The 18032-nt window shown below is 39.4% G+C and overlaps 1 protein-coding gene across 3 annotated transcripts in view; it reads left to right on the forward strand.

Moving 5' to 3' along the window:
* The window catches only part of HECW2 (HECT, C2 and WW domain containing E3 ubiquitin protein ligase 2), a 357715-nt gene that overhangs the window by 117265 nt on the left and 222418 nt on the right, over positions 1-18032 (forward strand). The window lies entirely within an intron of this gene.

Raw genomic sequence — 18032 nt, forward strand, 5'->3', positions numbered from 1 at the left:
TTGGACAAAAAACTACATTATTGTCTTTCAAATTTCTTTTGCTTCACAAATTAAGCAATATAATAATTTTAATTTTATGCTTCATGTTCTTAGTGTTAAATACTATGATCTTTACTGAAGGTGTGTGTAAATTTAGTTAATAAAATCATTTTAATTAAAAATGTCAAAGAAGACTTTTCCTCCAAAAGATAGAAACCATGCAGAATTTATATTTAAAGCTACTTTATAAGAAAATGTATAGAAAAAGTTGCCATGACATTTTATAATTTTGAATTTTGAAATATTTTAAAAAGCTCCTGTTACTGTAAAGTTATGAATGAGATAGAGATCTTCGTGACCAGTAATTTTATTCAACTTTGTTCTAGAAATTCTAACCAATGCAGTTGTCCTGGAAAAATAAATCAAGAAGATACAGAAATCCATCATTAATTGTAAATGCTGTGCTTGACTACTTAAAAAAAGGTCAAGAAATGAAAATAGTTTATAAAAATTAAATAAGAGGACCTATGTTTAATCCCAGTAAGAATCAGTTAAATGCAAATTAAACAAAAATGAGATTTGTTTTTACCTCTCAGATGGGCACTATCTAATGTCATAAGAGCAAATTTTTATTGAGTACTTACTGTGTATCAGGTGTTGTAGCAGCTCATTTAATCCTTAAAAATAACCTCTGAGGTAGGTATAATGGTTCAATCTCTGTTTTACAGAAATCTGTAGAAATGTTGGGTAAGTTTCCAAAGAGCTTGTCCAAAGCAGAGCTGGGATTTGAGCCTAGCTGTAGAATTCTAGTTTTAGAACCTGTTTTCTTAGCGAGTAACCTGCCTCCAAAGATTGATAACATCCAGTGTTGGTGAAGGTATCAAGAATGAAGTAGTAGCTAGCTCCTGTATATTGCAGGTATTAGGAATGTTCACTGCAACTTCTTTCTGCAAGGCATTCTGGTAACACTTGTCAAGACCTTATGATGGGGCAGTTCCACTTCTAAAAATTTATCCTAAGGAAATAAGCAGGCAAATGTGCAATAATGAAGGTATGAGAATGTGTTTAGAACGTGATTTACAGCAATAGTTATATGACCACGTGGAGAGCATTGTTTATATTACACTATATCATACAATGGAATGTCATATGACTATTAAAAAGGATAGTGTAGTATTATTTTTATAAATAATAATGCCTACATTATATTTTGTATGCAAAAGAGCAGGTTACAAAAGTTTGTGCTCTATAGTATGATCTCATCTTATCTATACATTTAAATAGTGATGCATATGTTTATAGACCATAATGCAGTAGGCGAGCAACTCTGAGTGATGGCGTTGTGGATGATATTTACCTCCTTTATCTTTTCTCATCTTTTTTGAAATTCTATGATGGGCATATATTATTTTTATAGTTGGGAAAAGAGCCCTCAAAAGTATTTATTTTTCTTATTCTTTCAACTCTTTTCTTGTGATAAAATTAGGTTGGCACATTTGATCCTTGGTTTCATGCTTTCTGAATGTGAGCCATGTCACAATTCTGTTTTTGAAGTTTCAACTTCCAGTTGTTTTATTCCCTACACCAAAACTGTTCCAGAGCTCTGGGTGTGCTGTCATTAGGTGGGGCTCATGAGCTTTGCAAGTGCTCTAAACTGCAGATCCCACCCTAGTTGGCTTGAGCTTCCTGATTTAAACTTGATTTTTTCATAACATAATTTACATCAAAATAGAACTCAGAATAACCAAATGTAAGCTATCATTGAACATTAAAACAGATGATATTTTTTTTCTTTTTTAAAATTTTATTTATTTATGATAGTCCCACAGAGAGAGAGACAGAGAGAGAGAGAGAGAGAGGCAGAGACATAGGCAGAGGGAGAAGCAGGCTCCATGCATCGGGAGCCCGACGTGAGATTCGATCCCGGGTCTCCAGGATCGTGCCCTGGGCCAAAGGCTGGTGCTAAACTGCTGTGCCACCCAGGGATCCCTAAAACAGATGATATTTTAAAGCTGCACTTAAAATCAACAAATGTCGTTAATAATCAGGAATCTTTTGTCAGTGCAAATTTTTCTTTCATGATCATATATGCAGATCTTGATTAGAGTGTTTCTTTCTTCTTAAATCTTGGTTTGATGTGCAAACCTCCCAAAGCTTGTGCTTCATTACACACCCCTACCCTGGGTTTGGATTTGGTTGGTATTAGAGCACTTGGGACAGTTTATTTTTTATTTAAATTTTGAACACATGTGCTTAAGACTAATTTAGTTGGATGGATTTTTTTCTTTCTTTTTTTTTTTTAATTTTTATTTACTTATGATAGTCACAGAGAGAGAGAGAGAGGCAGAGACACAGGCAGAGGGAGAAGCAGGCTCCATGCACCGGGAGCCCGATGTGGGATTCGATCCCGGGTCTCCAGGATTGCGCCCTGGGCCAAAGGCAGGTGCCAAACCGCTGCGCCACCCAGGGATCCCCTGGATGGATTTTTTTCAATGTCCTCTTTAGAATTAATTGCCTGACAAATTTTAGCATCACTTCAGTGAGAGACCCTAAACTTCTGTGATGTAAAAGAAGGGTTATAACTAGTCTTTTGCAGGGAACCTCCAATCCTCAGTGATGAGATGTTTTCAATTCATAAAAGTCTGTTTTTTTTTTTTTTTAAAGATTGGAGCCTACCCCCTTCTCTCCTGTGTGAGTGGATTATTTTACTTTCATGGTTTTTGAAGACAGAGTGAATACATATAAAGGTCTTGCTGAGTTCCCTACACATATTACTAAAATGTAACTAATTATGATTAAAAGCAAATTTACTAGAAAATAAGATAGTTTTCATTGGAGGCCACAATTTCATCATAAATTTTCATTGGTTCTTGTGGATGGGGCACAGTCTAGGAATTGATTTGCTGAAATCATAGGATTATCTCATTGGACAGCGACCCGCTGATAAGCCCTGCTCTGAAAATATATCAGGCTGTTTATGGGGCACATGTTTTCTCCTTAGGGCTTTGGGGTTGGTCACTCATTTGGTTATGCATAAACAAGGCCCAGAATTGTTTTCTAGGGAAGATCTTGCTCAGAAATTATCCCTCCACCAAACTCCATGCAGGAGAGGAGTGGCCTTTTTGTAGGCACACACACCGGTCACCTTCCTTTATGTTTATGAAGGAATGAGACCCTTCCCAGAGGCTTTGCCCTTAGTCACTTGTGTCATCAAGGTCAGATCTTTAATTCGTGGGCATTATCTTAAATTTTCTATTGCCAGATTTAAAAAAATATTTTTTTTGTTTATTCATAAAAAACACAGAGAGAGAGGCAGAGACATAGCAGAGGTTGTAGCAGGCTCCCTGTGGGAAACCCAACGTGGGACTCAATCCCAAGACCCTGTGATCACTCCCTGAGCTGAAGGCAGATGCTCAACCTCTGCGCCACTTAGGTGCCTCTCCATTGCCAAATTCTTATGGAAAACTCATTTATAAGAAATTACATTCACCAAAAATTGCTTAAAAAATATGAGTCCAGTTATTTCTCTAAGCTCTAAAATTTAAGTCTAAATTTTACCCTTGAGTTGAGTTAGATTGTAGGTACTAGACCAGCACTATTCCAGTAGCAACGTGTGAGCCACTCATGTTGATGTCTTTAGGAGCCACCTTGGGAATGGTAAAAAAAACAGGTGAGAGTAATTTGAAATCTATTTTACTTAGCCACTCTGGAAAACAGTATGGAGGTTCCTCAAAAAGTTAAAAATAGAACTACCAGATGATCCAGCAATTGCACTTATAGGTATTTACACAAAGGATACAAAAATACAGTTTCAAAGGGATACATGCACACTGATGTTTACAGCAGCATTATCAACAATGGCCGAACTATGGAGAGAACCCAAATGTCCATGGACTGATGAATGGATAAAGAAGATATGGTGACTTCCTGGGGAAAAATAGACCTTTCTCACTAAGATCAACAAAACAAGGATGTCCATTCTCACTACCTTCATTCAACCCTGGTACTGGTCGGCCTAGCTACCACCATCAGACAACAAAAAGAACTAAAAGGCAACGAGACATATGAGGAAGAAGTCAAACTCTCACTATTTGCAGATTACATGATACTCTATATAGCAAACCTGAAAGACTCCACCAGAAATCGATTAGAACTGATAAATTCAGTCAAGTAGCAGAATACAAAATCAATTCTCTGGTAGGAATATGCTGATGTCATCTCAAATAATGGCTGAAAAACATGTCTGAGAATGAATTAAGGAAGAGAAAAAAATGCCCTCCAAATAATGGAAAACCAGCATCCCTCATAGAATCTAAACACTGATTTTAAGATGCCATTATCATATGTTCCACTAAGAAAGAGAACATTAAAGTATGACATAATAACTATAAAAAAAAACGATGTGGTGTACACACACACACACACACACACACACACACAGAGGAATATTATTCAGCCATCAAAAAGAAGGAAATCTTGATATTTATAATTATGTAGATGGAGGAGCTAGGGTGTATCATGCTAAGCGAAGTAAGTCAGAGAAAGACAAATGCCATATGATTTCACTTATATGTGGAATCTAGGAAACAAAACAGATGAACATGGGAAGATGAGAAAGGAGAGAAGGAAATAAACTGTAGGAGACTCCTAGTGTTAGAGAACAAACTGAGGGTTGATGGAGGAAGGTAGGTGGGCGATAGGGTGAATGGGTGATGGGCATTGGGTGTTGTATATAAGTGTCGAATCATTGAATTCTATTCCAGAAACCCAATATTGCACTGTTTGTTAACTAAGTAAAATTTAACTAAACATAAACAGAAAACCTATTTTATTTAACTCAATATACCTGAAACACTATCATTTCAATATGTAATGAATATAAATGTGTTACTGAGATATTTTGCTTTTTTTTTTGGAAGTACTAAGTCTTTAAAATCTGGTATTTTATACCTACAGCATATCTTACCTTGGACCAGCCACATTTCAGTTGCTCAGTAGCCACATGTGGCTCATAGCTCTTGTAGTGAATAGCATATTGTAGGCCATTGTGGAGCTATGTGTGAATGTGCCTGACTTGGGGCTATTTGTGTTAAGCCAATGCTATTAATGAGAATGGTGATACGACAACACTATTGTACCTGATGTAGCTGTAAGAATAATACTTCATATGTCATGAAGACTAATAGACAACTCTCCTTTCATCACCAGAAAAACATTCTTATTTATATTATGGATACATGGACTGATCTTGTGTTCTTGTAACTCTTTGGTAGGGATGCTAGAAAGTTCAGAGACAAAATAATGGCCTATTTCTAGTACCTGAGCAGTGCTGAATGATGTGAATTCTGGGTATAAACTTTACCCCTGGCTTACCTCCCCTTGTTTTTTTGGCTTGCTTCTTTTCAACTTAGTGAGTGTCATATGCTAACATGTCATGCAATTTTTAAAAAATCAGGATGGTGATAAATACAGTCTTGTGTTATTAAAGTTTTTAATAAATTTAAATAATTATGTCAGCCTAGATTTTATAGAAAATAGAATTGAAGAAATTTTATAAAGACTGAAATCTCTCAGTTAACTTTTGATTCTTTTAAAATGTTGCTTAATAAACTTAGATGTACTTGGGAAGCTAGTATCTAAGTTATTGGGTCTAATGTGGGACTATATAGGGATATTAACTGGTAATTTCTTATGTTAGCAGTTCTCAGATTTCAGCATTTAACAACATTAACTGGGGAGTATGTTAAAAATCTGATGTATGGGCGCCACCCCATAGATAGGTTAGAATTAGTAGATTTGGGTTGAGGTCTACAAAATGGTAGTTTAACACATTTTCTTGCTTGTCATATTCCTGGTAGCTGCTTTTTCCATCTTCCTCTTCCTAATCTCCCAGAAAAAAAATATTTTCCATACCTAATCTCTACAATGTTTTTCCTTAGGTCTTTTCTTCACCCCCAACCTTTTTGAGATATAACTGACATATAACATTATATAAGTTTCAGGTGTAAAACATGGTGATTTGATAGACATATATTGTGAAATGATTGCCACTGTAGCTTTAGTTAACACCTCTATTACATCACATAATGACCATTTCTTTTTTGTGGTGAGAGCTTTTAAGATCTACTCCCTTAGCAACTTTTAAGTATATAATACAGTATCATTAAATATAATCACCATTAGGTCCCCAGGACTTGTTCATCGTATACCTGGATGTTCGTATATTTTGATCTATGACTCCCTAATCCCCCCCTGCCCTTACCCTCCTCACCCTCTAGTCTTTTTCTCATCTCTCTTCCCTTGACCCTCTCTGGCTAACACCAGAGTATTTTTAGGGCAACTCACATTCTTTGGAGTTTTCAATTTTGCTTCCCAGCTTCACCTATTATATAGATTTTGTACACAAAGTAACAGGACAGTGTATTACCTAGGATTCTCTAAGTCTGTGACAGAAACCGACTCAACTTGCCTAACCAAAAAGAGAGAAGTGTCAGGAGAGTCCCGGGGTAGGCCTTGTTTTAGGCAATCTGGATTGAGACTGGAGTCGTCTATAGCTGTCTCTCTGGTTCTCTGCCGGGCTGACCATCGAAGTACTCATAGCTCCAGAAGGCACATATGGGAACAATTTACTCCTTATGGAAAAAAGGAGGGGATGAGTGCTAGTACTTAGGATTCAGAATCTCTTCCTTATCTCCGTTATTCATGTATCGGGACAGAAGGTCTTACTATTACAAAGAGTGGGTTTTTAGTTAACCCTGGGATCCTTCTTTATTTTTTTAAAAAAGATTTATTTATTTATTTGTTTGTTTGTTTATGATAGACAGAGAGAGAGAGAGAGAGGGGCAAAGACACAGGAGGAGGGAGAAGCAGGCTCCATGCCAGGAGCCCGACAGATGACTCGATCCTGGGGCTCCAGGATCACGCCCTGGGCCAAAGGCAGGCGCCGAACCACTGAGCCACCCAGGGATCCCCTGGGATCCTTCTTTAAAAAAAATAATTGATCCTGGATGGCTCAGTCAGAAAAAATGGAGCCCTTGTTCTCAGGATAATGAGTTTAGCCCCACGTTGCATGTAGAGATTACTTAAATAAATAAATAGACTTCAAAAAATTGCATTGATGAGGTAATGGATAAGTGCATAGCTTTTTGAGACAGTTCCCCAATTACAACCAATATTTGGTTTTCATTTTAATTAGATTTAATTTGTTTGAAACAAGTATTTAAGACCATGGTTATCTTTCTAAATTTAATAGTGCAGCATTCTCAGCAAAATAAGTATTTAATTTCATTTATAAACGGAATGAATTTCTTTCTTTGAATAGATTTTAACCTATTAACTAAAATGCTACTTCTTGTATATTGAATTTGGGGGCAGGAAGCCGATTTCCTTAAATTTAATAAGTTGAACTCGTTTGACTCATTGAAACAAATGAAATTTTTTCAACATCTTTAGAGAGAAATTGGTAGTTTTACTTGTAGTCATATAACTTTATCTGATGCATAACCTAATTAAAATAGTTCTATCATTCTTTTGTAAGAATTGTTTATTTTCTAGAAGTTATTCCTTGAGACTTCAAACCTTGCTTCATCCTTATGTCCTCATTTGTTCTACTTTCAGTAATTACTGTGTCTCTGCTACTACACTGGACATCTGGTGAGACTAGTGGGAAAGAGCAAGAAAAGACTAAATTGCTTTGTGTCAGGACTTACAACTTTTGGTTCTGAAGCCATCTGGAGAGCCATTAGGGATCCCTGATGGTTAGTTGTATGCACCAGGGCTTCTGGGTGGGAAGAAGCTAGTACTTTAGGCAGGCATCTTACTTGACATCACTAATTTCCTCCTTCCTTATCTTCAGGCCAAGAGGTCAGCACTGTCTTTAGTATACCTCCCATGATGTGGAATTGAGTGTTGATGTGGGAGTTGATATGGGAGGCAGAGCTTCATTTTGCAGCTTACTTTAGGATTTCTGAGTACAGACATTCACGTGCTTGTACAAGGAGCCCTCTAAGTAGGCATTCATTTTCCTTTAAAAAAAAAAGGATGCGTGAGAAGAGAAAGGCAAAGGATTGGGACCTTAATGAGTCTAACTCTGGAAGGGCTCCCCTTGGCAAAGATGCTCTTCCCAACCTCTGTTACACCTGCGTATGACAAAGTTGTCAGAGCCCCTGGAGACTGCCTTAAGGGAGGGAAGTTGCTACTTCTGAAAAGCGTTATGGGCTTATAAAGTTGACTTATAATACATCTGTGGCTCATAACAAATAAATAAATAATGACTTTCTATGCCTGCAGAGTTTATAGTACGTGGACCAAATATGAGAACCGGAGACTGAGGAAGAAAGCAAGGCCGTTCAGGTGAACTCAGGAGCTCTGCTTTGGCAGTGGGACACTACTTGGCACCTGCATGTAGGGCACTGGCTTTAAACCCTGTAAATAAATGATTTTATCTCCCCACTCCCCAATTTGGTGGGTAACCCTAGGTACTATATGACATGGCCTAGGTGTAGGAAACACAAGAAGCTGTGATATATGGGCAGAGAAGCAGGCCTTCAGGACACCTGAGTGTGGCTCTTTACTGTGTCACCCACTCGCTTGGTGCTCTCATCTGGAAATCAAATCTAGAATCAATTGCTTCATCATAGGGCAACTATGGAGATAACATGAGGCTGAAGGTAGGGGCCGAGGATGTATGGTAGATACCAGAAAAGCAGGCCTTTTAAAGTGAATCTGTTCCCAGTGGGAAGCCAAGTTTTATAGTAAATAAGGGGGGAAAGGGTTAAGTCTGGACAAGGAAAAGCTCAAATTATGTGTATCAGTTTGTCTTACATACAACAAAATTTAGATTATAATCACAAATATGGCCTAACTATTGGAAGGAAGAAAGAACAAATGAAGGTGTCGAAGTTTTTCAAGAGTTGAGGGAGTTAACTTTTTCAAGACAATTGTATGATTGCACAATGTAATATTTGTCTTTCTTACCACAGTCTTGAAAGTCTTATTGCAAAAAATTGTGGCAGGGCTCTATCGACCTTACCACAGCCTGTAACATTCAAATTGCTTTTAATTTTCTTCCTCCTTCTCTTGTCAACTATTCTAACTTTGCCAGGCCCTCATTAATCAGTGGTTTTGCGAGTGATTCAAGAAGTTATTCAAAATCTCTTTCATTGACTTGTATGAATTCCTGAATCTTTTACAAGTTCATGCAGTTTCTCTTCGCATTTTATTCTCGAAACATCTGAGGTTCAATGAATGATTGACAGATGTGAATGGCAGGGAGCAGCTCAGTCATTTCAAGGAAGGAGCGGTTGAATGGGGAATAACGTACAAAGTCTTCAGTTCACTGTTTTGTGATATGTTTTGCTTTCTTCCTCAGCTGCTTAATAGACTGGAGCTGGATAATGAATACCTAGGCACCAAAGATCTCTCTTTTTTTTTTTTTTGTCAAAAGAATTTGGAAACGATAGTACTGTGAAAATACAGATAGTTCTTTTGGAAAAGGTTTCAAACATTTCTTATCCTAATACTTGAATTGAGATTAAACTTGATGTCAGTAGGCAGGATCATGATACCAAAGAGAACTGTTTCCTTACCCACATGCTGCACGTTGGTGTTCATTTAATTTTTCGGTTCTTCCAGATGATTCTCCAAGCGACTGGGAATCTTAGAAATCTTAGAAATTGGGCGATTTATTTTAAAATTCATTCTTTTTCTAGTCTTCTTAAAAAAAGATGTATTTATTTATGAGTGAGAGAGGGGGAGGGAGAGGACACGAGCAGGGGGAGGGACAGAGGAATTAGAGAGAAGCTCAATCTCAGGAACCTGAGATCATGTCTGAGCCAAAACCAAGAGTCCGATGCTTACGTGACCGAGCCACCTGGGCACCTCATTCTTTTTCTAGTCATAAGACTCTAAGTTCCTGGAGAATGGAATCTATTTGATCTGTGGTTCCTTGGAGCTAGAACAGTGTTTCACACATAGTAGGTGTTGGAGATTGCTTATGCGAACAATCCAGTCAGTTTAGCACTCCGTGTTTATGACTTACTTGTGACTCCCCTCTCTAACATGATGATTACTTATTGTCTATTCCATACCTTTTCCCCTTTTCTATTCAGAGGTGCCTTTTGTTAACTTGGTAATAATGGTAAATACCAGTTGGTAATCTCAGACTTTGAAATGTAACCTGTATGTTTGCAGCTTCCGCCCACAACCATTGCATGGTGCCAGTGAAATGGCATCCACTAGAAATCTTACTGTGGTAGCAAATCACCTGTAAAGTTAAAAATGCCAACTGATTATTGAATTGAATGGGCACTGTTCTTGGTGCTCTGCTGAAAAAAACCATCTAAATTCATTTGCCTACTTAGAGATGATGTCTGTCTGTCATTTCCGACTCTTCATGAAGCATACCTTCTAGTGAGGAGAGATACTAGACTCTCGAGAGACACATTAGTAACTTATACTGGATACTAGAATGTGGAAGTGCTATGGAGAAAAAATATAGCAGGGAAAGGGTAGTGTTGAGGCAGTTGAAATTGTATACAATGGTCAGGGAAAGTCCTACTGAGAGGGTGGCATTTGGTAAACATGGGAAGGGATAGCAAAGTGAGCCATGTGGATATTGAAAAAGAAGAGCTTCTGTGGCAAAGGAAACAGCAGATGCAAAGGCCCTGTGGCAGAGTATGGCTGATGCCTTCTTGGAGCTGCAGTGGGACTGGGATGGTATGAACATGGGTGGCCACAGTGGTAGACCAAGTCAGAGGGGACCAGGGACCAGATCTTGTGGGCCTTGTAGACCATACTATGGGTTTTGGTTTTTATTCTAAGTGAAATGGGGACCTCTAGAGGGTTTTGAGTAGAAAGCAAATGATCTGACTTCCATTAAAAAAAAATTTCTGGTTGCTGTTTTGAGAATAGACAGCAAGAGATCAAGGGTAGGAGCAACGAAGGAGGTGATTATTTATTCAGAGGACAGATGTTAGGGGTTTGGATCTGAGAGAAGCTATTGAAAGCTCATTCCTATCTTCCCTTTTTTAAATTGGATTCTTTCTTTGGCTTAGAATTCATGCCATGTTTCCCTGGCCTCTTCATATCTTTCAAAGTCCAGCTCAATTTTTCTCATTAGGCTTCTTTTAAACACTTGCAGTCCGTGCTGATCATTCTCTGCAGCGAATTCTTACTGACTTATGCACTTAATTCCATACAGCATAGAAGGCAATTGCTTTCAATTTCCTTCATGTAGGTCGGTTTTGATTTCTTTCCATACTATCGCAAGGCCCTCATCTTACACATTTCAGCATAAAGTAGGCTCCTGACTTGATAAATCTTTCTTGAATGGCTGGCTGAATTCTGAAGAAAAGTCAACATGTGCTCCTGCTGTTGATCTGGTCCTTTCAAATTCTTCTTTTCTCATTACTGGCAGTTAACACCATCCATTTATTTACTTGGAAAATGTTAACCGAGCACATAGTACTTAGTGAAGGATGCAACATGTAAGAGAAACCGTAATTGTCCTCAGAGAGTTTATAGTCTGACAAGGGCAGACACGAATCTTCCCAGTTAGACTGTGAGGCACTGTGAAGTGTAGGGGGTAAGAATGATGTAAAAAGGCCCCTGGATTCAGGGGTAGGAGGGTTGCCTTGGGCTGGGTGTTCTTCAGGAAGAGAGCGGCCTTCGGGCTGTGCTGTAGGTGGAGGGCATGGCATGGCCACGCTGAGCATGCTAAGTAAGCACTTCAGGCATAGATAAGCTTGCATGGAGCACGTCCCGTATGGAAGTGTTTAATGTGGTCCTTTCAGGAAGTGCAAGGAGATCCACTCAGAATTCCCTCCTCCTGTCTCCACCCTGACCCTCAGAGCCGTGCCACCATTCAAAGTCATGCCGTCATCTGTCACCCGGACTTTGCAAAGACCTGACTTCAGATTTCAGCTTAATGGGCTTCAGAGTCCCTGCCTGTGAGAGGCCTGCCCTGCTCACCCTGCCTAGACTTGCTCACACCCCGGCCCTTTGATTACGTTACTACTTGACCAGGAGTAGTGTCCCCAAAGAGGTGCTGCACTGGGGGAGACAGAGGATGGGTTGGGAGAAAACATGGGAGTCAGGGAGGCCGGCTGAGAAGTGACCGTCTAGACAGGATCTGACGTGAACTTGGCTTAGTCCTGCTGTGGCAGGGGGAATGGAGAGAAAGAGAAGCAGTGAGGCTTAAAAAAATGTGTTCCGTGGGGTACAGAGTGCATGTAGCTATTACTGGTGTTTATAGTTAGGACCTCTGGGTGTTTTATGGAATAAACAATTGTATTGAAATACAGTTGGTTGTCTCTTCTAAGCAGCTTTTGACAGTCAGTAACTAGGAGCTTGTGTTTTGTCGTTGGCCTTGCAGGGAAGACTTTCCCAGGCGAATGTGTTCCAACTACCACAAAGGAATGCAGAATTTTTAATGTCTGAATTCCATTAACCAACAGTTGGTAATTATCCACAGCTTTAGTAAAGATAATGTTTTGGGATGTGTTCCATGCAAAAGAAAAAAAGTAAGGGCCATTTTTTGCCCTAGGGATATTCAGGGAGTGAAAGTTTAGTATCTTTCAAAAGACATGACTTTAAAATGAATCAATTCTACTTCCCCTACACAAGCCATCGATATTTATCAACAGACAAGCAAATCCCCAACAGTGCTTGATGTAAAAGCAAAGAGTTTTTGTTTTTTTAAGAAATAGTTGGGTAAACCATGGAACCTCATTTGTGTTTTACCGGAAAGCAAGTTGGAATTTCAAAAAAACATATTGAAAATACATGAAGTTTGGTTCCAGTTTTTCTAATCTGGCATAATGTTTAAAAATGATTCTTAAAATTTTGCTCTAATTAATTTAATATATCTTAGAAACATAGATCAGTGTGTTAAAAACTTGATATCTATGCCAATGAATATCATTCCAATAAGGGATTCATTACAACTTTAACTTTTGGGGTAAATGAATAAATTTCTTGCCTCTATTCTTCCCATACTTGCTTTCCTATTCTATTTTCTTCTCTCATTATATATATAAGGGTCTGTCATTTGGGTACTGATATTTTGTTAGTTTTTTTTTCTCCTTTATTTTGGTCCAACATTCATTTCCTCTTCTCCTAACAACCTCTTTCTTTCTTCCTTTCTTCCTTTCCCTTTCCCTTTCCCTTTCTTCTTCCTTTCCTTCTTCCTTGAAGCTCCTTCAGTTTTGGTCTAGATGTCTTTTTTCTCCCAGGGTGCCAGCAGGCTATGTGAAACTCCCCTCTCAGCAGCATGCGAGTGTGTGTCTCCCTGTACCTTCACTTCTGAGTACTGTTATTTTTCAAAGTTGACATTTTAATGGATAAAAAATTATATATAATTTTTAAAAATTTATTTATGGCATATAATATTAATTATTTAACATCTTTTCTTTTGGGAATTATCTATTCACACCTGCAAAGAAAAGTTTAATAATTGAATTAAAAACCTTAATGAATGAATTTTGAAGATTTTATTTATTTATTCATAAGAGACACATAGAGAGGCAGAGACATAGGCAGAGGGAGAAGCAGGCTCCATGCAGGGAGCCCGATGTGGGACTCCATCCCAGGTCTCCAGGATCATGACCTGAGCTGAAGGCAATGCTCAACTAGTGAGCCACCCAGGTGCCCCAAAACTTTATTGAATTTAAAGAACTAAAAAGAATGAATTATTTTCTCTTATTTATTTATCTAGTTGCATATTCAGTGATTAAAGGCTAAAACAACATCTTGAAAGCACTGTTGGACTGCAGTCTATTATTAAAAGCTTTTGGAACTTAAAATTCTGTCTTCCCATTTGTGTACATTTTTTCCCCCAATAACAAGTGGACTATTCATATGTTGTGGATCCTAACATATTATTTGATAAAAGTATAAGAAAAAGAGGCTTTTCCTAAAGAACAGCATCCTGGAGGGTTAATTGTATTTTTTAAAAGATTTTATGTATTTATTCATAAGAGACACAGAGAGGCAGAGACACAGGCAGAGGGAGAAGCAGGCTCCATGCAGGCAGCCCGAAGTAGGACTCGATCCTGGGTCTCCAGGATCATGCCCTGGGCTGAAGGTGGCGCCAAACCTCTGAGCCACCCTGGCTGCCCGTTAATTGTATTTCTGATACTTCTGCACCCAAGAAGGGGAAGTGAGTGGCAGCTGCAGTCACCTTAGGGTCCCTATAAAATGCCCTGTGTCAGGAGCATTCACTGGCAGGTTGTATAGCAGGGATTCTCGTATTAGTCCTTTTACTAGAATACTCTTGCTGAGGAAGCTGAGCATTGGGGTTATGATTATGCATGATAAACACTGAGTGATAACTTAAAATCGCTTTCTCTTAGCAGCAGATATGATGGAAATCTACTGGGGAAGGATCTTTAGTTGAGAATTTGGCGACGGCTTTCTTCATCTCTTGCCAACTGACCTTGCGGGTCTGAGGGGTCGCTGAGGGTCACTGAGGTTTCTCATACCTCTGCTTATTGCAGGCAGATTATGTGTTCTTTAGTGTCTCTTGAAGTAGCGTTTTTCCTCATTTAAATAGTAAAACACACACATGACGTTTGAAGCATGCTATAGTTGAGCAGGTGTGTGTGTGCATGTGTGTGTATGTTTGTTTGGTTATTTTTTTGGAATTTGAAAGGTTAAACAGGATGTTAGTTATTATTATTGGTTTTGTTTATCAGTGTCCAGTCTAGGAAGTTAAAATCCTAGGGTGTATTTCTAGTTTGTAAAAAATCTTTTGACCAGGAATGTTGTCAATAATTGCCCTTCGGGTGAGATTTAGTAAATTGACATTCACCTTCAGATTCTTGAGCAAAAATATTTTAAATAGAAACACTTGCTTGATGTATCTGTTGTCTGCTGTTGTCTGTATCTTCTACACAAAATCTGCTGCTTTTGGAAATAAAGTCGTGTACTAAGGTGTTTTGCAATTTGCTTGGTCACCGCGTGTTTCTTGACCTCTGGAAGAGAAGTGATTTTGTTTTTAGTTGTTGTTTAAGCAGATGTCTGTTATCTGGGAGAGCAGCATAGTGCAGACCTAATCATAAATAGAAGCGGGGGGAGGGTTTTAAGGAGTGCTGCATTGCACTGTGCCCCTTGGGAATGGGACCTGGCGCTGCAGCAGAGGCAGCACATGGGAGGGATTGTCTAAGGGGCTTGAGAGGACCAGCTTTCTGGTTAATAAATATGGTGGCTACTAATCAATTCCCTTTACCATGAGCTTTATCCTCTGAAGCTTTTCAGAAGAGCATGGATCATTTTCTGAAGAAAAGTTGTCTTCTTGCAGAAGACATAGGAATGGAGACAGAGAAACACATGAAGAATCCTTAGATTTCAGTAGGAGAAAATGTAAAGCAGCCACCCTCTGTCATTTCACTAGCTAATTTTCCCGTGTGAGAATATTGCCTGACGTGGCTCCTGACCTCACAACCCTGAGATCACAACCTGAGCCAAAAGCAAGAGTTGACCTGCTTAACCTAATGGAGCCACCCAGGCATCCCCTGAATGAGGCCTTAAACCCCAAACTAATAAATCTTTTTAAGATGAATTGGCATAGTTGATTCTAATTAATAAATAATAAGGCTAGTGTTAAGCAGAAACTTGCATTTGAATATTTGTTTTCTCTTTGGCCTCATAATAACCTGCAACTCGGCCCACCCTCCCAAGAGTCTTTGGGACATAGTTACTTGGATTTATTCCATTTACTTCAGACCCACCCGAGATGGTATTGATTTGCTCAGCCCCATCAATGTTTCTGGGAATTTGTTGTCACTTAGATGGAAAACCCAGAATTTAGTCCCAATTTTTGTCCACTTTCCTCCCTTGTTGCCATTCTGTTGCCAATTCCTTGGGCTCTTTCTTTGAAATATTCCCAATTGATATATTTCCTTTCTGTGTTACTAAAATCCATTTCGCAGCACCAAGTGCCAGATGCCTTAACTACCCTGCTTCTAACTGGTTTCCCCACCTCTGTTTCCCTCCTCCTACAAGCAGCCCTGCTGAGGCTCTCAGATGACGTTTCTCATACTTATATTTCATATTTTGACTCTTCTGCTCAAGACCCTGGAATGGCTCCCTCCTCATCACTCTTAAGTGAGGTTTCAACTGACTTGCTTCTTATTCTGTGCCCAAGGTTCTTCTAATTTCTTCTCTGTTTACTCTCGCCTCTCACTATGTGCAGTTACTGGCTTGTTGGTGCTTGGCTTTACGAGTTCTTTCCCAAGAGGATTGTTTGGAAATTGGAATTAATTTCTTTAACGTAGAAACAATTATTTTAGAGATGTTGTTGAGTTCCGAAGCTGTAACTCGAAGGGCTGTGCATCCTCATGTAGCTGATTTCTGGCTTCTGGTAGCCAGGAGTCATGTCGAATAGTGGGGCAGGGGAAAGATGGACTGCTTTCTCCTTCTTTCCTAATTACAGGGTCATCTAGCACAAGGCAGAAATCACAGTGATTTTTTTTTTTAAGATTTTATTTATTTATTCATGAGAGACAGAGACAGAGACATAGGCAGAGGGAGAAGCAGGCTCCCTGTGAGGAGGCTGATGCGGGACTCGATGCCAGGATCATGAGCTGAGCCAAAGACAGACGCTCAACCACTGAGCCACCCACGTGCCCCCACAGTGATGGTTCATGTGTAGAGGTAGCCGTTAGCATTTGACTTCTGTTAACTGACTTCCAGTCCTTGGAGCCACCCCAACTAAATAGCACATTAATTAATACACTGAGCACATTATTATTAAAATAGCAGTAGTTTCTTTCTACTAAACACTTTCACTTCTGATTTTTCTAATCCTTACAACCATCATGCATGGTACTTTAAAGTCACCTCCACTGAGGAGAGGCATCGGTTGAGACAGGATGAGGTTTAAGCATGTACAACTCCTGATTTATAAACATGTCTTACAAATAGCCTATCTGTATTTGTAAATCACTTAACAGAGGAGGTGCTGTGTGAATGTTTGTTAGTGAGATGTACTCATCACCTCCACCCTTTCTCTACTTCATCTCCTCCCTTGCTATACGCAAGCCCCAGGGGGCCACTGTTCCTGCTTTTAGAGACAGGATAGCTTCAAGGTCGATGGTTTCTTTTGCTGTTCAGAGGTGTTTTAGTGTGATATAGACCTACCTGTTTATTTTTGCTTTTGTTGCCTCTGCTTTTGGTGTCGGATCCAAAAAATTATTGTCAAGACTGAAGTCAAGTTGCCTACCGCCTGTGTTTTCTTCTTGGAGTTTTATGGCTTTAGGGTTTTTGTTCAGATCTACAATCCGTTTTGAGTTTGGGCGGTTTTGTGTATTGTGTAAGAGAAGAGTCCAGTTTCATTCTTTTGTTCCAATTTTCCTGGCACCATTTACTGAGACTGTCTTTTCCCCAAGCTTACATTCTTGTTGGGAGAGGGACCCAATAACCCAATAACAGATCATAATAATTGCTGTTGGAGAAAAACACAGGGAGAGAGGAGGCATGGGGAAGGCTGGGCGTTGCAATTTTAAATACGATGGCCACCGTATTTAAGAGAGGAGGTGACATTTGAGCAAGTTCCTGAGAAAGACTCTAATGGGTTATATTCTGTGAGAAGGAAATTGAGCAAGTTAACCTGTGCTCAACCGTGTATTTCAGCTGTGGCAAAATCTTCTGTCTTGCTCTTTTAAAATTTGATTCCATTTTTTTAAGGTTTTATTTATTTATTAGAGAGAGAGAGCACAAGCAGGGGGAGCAGCAGGTAGAAGGAGAGGGAGAAGCAGACTCCCCACTGAGCAGGGAGTCCAACATGGGTTCAAACCCAGGATCCCCAGATCATGATCTGAGCTGAAGGCAGACTCTGAACTGATTGAGCCACCCAGGTGCCCCTGAAATTAAATTTGAACAGGAAATAAATATGTGTGTGTGTGTGTGTGTGTGAGGGGGGGGGTAAAAGAAAAGGGGACCATTCCAGAAGGTGGGGTGTCTGGGAAAGGATGGACCTAGAAGGGCTCGTAGGGGGCCCTCTTTGCCTTGACTGCCAGGAGGAAGCTGTGTCCAGCGAGCTCGAGGGTCCCCGG

Source organism: Vulpes vulpes, chromosome 16 (assembly GCF_048418805.1).
Source record: "Vulpes vulpes isolate BD-2025 chromosome 16, VulVul3, whole genome shotgun sequence".
Lineage (NCBI taxonomy): Eukaryota > Metazoa > Chordata > Mammalia > Carnivora > Canidae > Vulpes > Vulpes vulpes.